The following is a 3,912-nucleotide window of genomic DNA, read 5'->3' as shown; positions in this document are numbered from 1 at the left end:
CTATATCATTTTATTGGGGGCCCGTGCAATGCTTATCACATCCATTCATTGTGTCAAGCACATTTGTACATTTGTTGCCATCACCATTCTCAAAACATTTGTTTTCTACTTGAGCCCTTGGAATCAGCTCATTTATTTCTTCTTAAGAATTACCATGTTTCTAAAGACTAAACTTTAAAAACCAAAATACATAAAAAAAATTTTTAAAGTTACTGCTCGCAGCCTTAACGACCTACCAGCTTCCTCACCCCTGGATCTAAACTCGGTCTGAACAGCTGAACCAGGAGGACCAAGACTGCAGTGGACTTGGAGTCTTTAGTGACACACAAGTTCATTTCAAACGGAAGAAGAAATTTTGCTTTAGGTTTGTAAAATGTTTCTGGGTGAGGGCAAAAGCTAAATTTGAAAAGGTACAGAGAATTATATAGTGGTGTCAAAAAATCTAAACCACGTACTTCTACTCGTTTACATAGCAGTTGGCCTTCTAGTCATTTTCCTATGAAACACACTTCCCAAATCAGTTCTCTTTTTCCTTTTGGATTATCTCCCACATATTGTTTTGTTAAATTTTTAAACCACTCAAAACAATGGTCCAGAGCAATGTCATCATTTAATTTCATGTGTTTCTAAAGGAAGAAAAAAAAATTAGCAGCCATTGGTCAAATTAGGCTTTTGAACAATTTTTGCAATCAAGTTTCTTTCCAAACGTTTCTGTTTTTCACCCACTTTGCAAACGCCTTTCTAAGATTGTGCCTTTGTGCTTTGTGGATGGGAAATGTATTTGCTAATGCCCCAGCACTGACTGTGGCCGCAGCCGGCCCCAGGGTATAAACACTCTGGCATCTTTAAAAATTCATACCTAAGTGGGACCAGGTGCATATGGGTATTCCACCTCACTTTAGTGCAACGAGCCATGTTGGCACAGCGGCTAAAGCACTCAGCTGCTAAACAAAAGGCTCTGCAGCTGGAACTGACCAGTCGCTTCCTAGGAGAGAGTTGGAGAACCTCGGCCAAGAAAACCCCATGGGCGGTTCTAGTCCATAGGGCCGCTGAGCTCGACTCTACATGGAGAGCAGGGAGTTTGGTTTTTTTCCAAAGGGGATTGGTTCAAATATACAGAACTTTACACAGCAAGGAGGGCTTGCCCTAAGTTGGTCATTTGTGACCTGAGGACTGCTGGTATTTTGCTGAAACCTTGGTGTTGTAATTTGATACAACATGAACTACTTCTGACTACTTCTCTGGAACATGGGTGATAATTCCCACCTTTCTCCAGAAGACAGTTCAGATATATATTTTGACTAAACCAGGAAATAGCAATATCCGCTTTAAGACCATCAGGAATGACCTGAACAGCACTGACATTTCTGGCTGGGGTTAGACAGCGGTCTGCCGACCACAGACAACGCGCTCGGCTGTAGGAGGAAACAATGCAACTGCAGGCAGACGCTGGCAGGGAGCAGCACCGCCCGCCAAACTGGCCAGTCTCTTAAAATAAATAACTTTTTGGTGACGCCTAGGGCTGAAATGACATAAACAGCAGAAGTTACCAAGATCTGAGACCTAAGTTTTGTGGGTTTATGATTTTATGCCATCGACATTCTGTCATTACCGCCACTGTCCTAAAACGCATGTGGCAAGAAGACAAGCACGATAGAGGCATATCACCTGGTGACTTTTATTCCAATTTTGAATTAGACGAAGCTTAATTGTTTGGCATACTCCTTCTTGAGCCCGTTTGTATTTAGGTCACTAAGATGACTGTAATCACCTCCTTATAAGGAAAAGTTTCATTAAACATGCTAGCAAGCTACAGCCTGGTTCCAAAAACCCCAACGCTTGGATCTTGTTATGTTAATAGTTCTAGATGTCTCAGCGTAGTAAATGAAAACACCCTTAAATAGTTTTATCTCAAGAATCTGAGCAACAAAATTCTTAAAAAGCTGACAATGGAAAACAGCTGACAACATTCTGGGAACCTCCCAGAGAAGAGGAAATGGCATCAACTACTTATCTTATTCATCTTTTGCTTCACAAATGTTGGACGTTATCAGGAGGGCCCAGTCCCTGGAAAAGGAAGGACCTCATGCTTGGTTAAGTAGGGGGTCAGCAAAAAAGGAGGAAGGTCCGTCGATGAAATGGGCTGACAGTGTCTGCAATAATGGGCTCAAAATATAACAATCGTGAGGACGGTGTGAGGACTGGCTGTGTTTCATTATGTTGGACAGTTTCAATATGAGTCGGAATTGGCTTGACGGCAACAGAGACAGTCATTTAGCCTGAGTTGCAAGACTAGTTGAGAGTGACATCTGCCATCATCAAACGGTGTTCAACAGGCTTAGAAGTCTGAAGACAGTGGGATGGAGGGGTAACAAGTAGACACTGAGCTTGCTAGGGATAGGGCAATCTGGGAACGAATTATACTGATGGTTAGCATGATACACATAACTACCACCCAACTGTACATGTGAAAAATGTTGAAAAAGAAATGTTATGCATTTTAATATACATGTGCTTATCGCACACAAACACAGTCTGAAGTACATGCATGTGGAAGTTCCTTGCCAATTAAAATTTTGACCCACATAAATTCACCCACTGACATCGAGTCAGTTCTGACTCACGGTGACCCTATAGGACAGGCTGGAATTGCTGGCTCAGTTTTCACCGACAGTGAGCCCTAACAGGCATAGACGGCCTCGTTCTCCTGCAGAGCGCCGGCTGTGTGGAACTGCTGAGTTTGTGGCTAGCAGCCAAGGTGTAACCCACAGCAACACAGGGCTCCCTGGTCGACCTACTTAGGACTGAAGACCCAGATAACATTCATTCTTCAGTGGCACTGAAATTATCCATGACTCTGTAGCACTTGAAATCTCTTTACCTCTCCTTCGCATAACCACCCATACTGTCCTCAAAATGACAATGAAAAGTTGAAAAACCATGGAGAATGTCTTCCTTTCACCTTGCTGGTATTGTTACATTTTTCTTTTTAATTTCCACATATGATCATTTGATTGGACATCACAAAAATTTTTAAGTATTCTAATTACTCAAAGATTATTTTTATCAGACTTGTCATTTAATTAAATGGCTTGTTTTAGTACTAATGGGACGAAAAAAATCTCCCATTTTGTATAGAAAAATCCCCTCCTATTTTCATGTGTTTCCTGAGCCAGGGTAAAACTGTTAATCTACACTCTGTGCCCCCCCCCCCCACCCAAAAAAAACAAACAAACCACACCGACTGCCTTCATTTCCGACTTCTAAGCAATTCTACGGGATAGACTAGGGCTGCCATTATAAGTTTTGTAGGCTATAAATCTTTATGGAAGCAGACTGTCACATTTTTCTTCCAGAGTAGCTGGTGAATCTGAACCTCACACCTTTTAGTAGAAAAGTGCATTAACCACTGTGCTACCCATTATATGCTGAAGTGAGCATTCATCCAGATCAATAAAAAAAATGTAAAAGGCTAACTTTATTAAATATATAAATGCAAGAACATCTAAGGTTTTTGTTTTAAAGATAACCGACAGTAATGACTTACATATACAAAATCCAGACATTTAAGAACTCTACGTTTATCTAATAGATTAGATACAAATATTGACGTCAATGTTCAAAATGATAAAATGACTGTTTGTCTTCTAGCTGTTTAGTCCTAAACGGGAAACGTCTCCGCTAATCTACACACAGACTTATTTCCAATAGAAAATCTGATGTGCTGTCATTAACATGGCATTTTGAAATGCAAGTAATGAGGAGGCTTCAAAAAGTTCCTGAAAATGTGGAATTACGAGTTAATGGGGCTTTTAATTTTTCTGTGAACCTTTTGAAGCCCTCCATATGTAAACTTTAACCTCATGTTCTTTTCTACTTGGTTGACTTAATTATCTCTCCCCAACTCCCCCC

This window comes from Tenrec ecaudatus, chromosome 1, assembly GCF_050624435.1.
Source record: "Tenrec ecaudatus isolate mTenEca1 chromosome 1, mTenEca1.hap1, whole genome shotgun sequence".
NCBI classification, from domain to species: Eukaryota; Metazoa; Chordata; class Mammalia; order Afrosoricida; family Tenrecidae; genus Tenrec; species Tenrec ecaudatus.
This window is presented reverse-complemented; position numbering follows the sequence as displayed.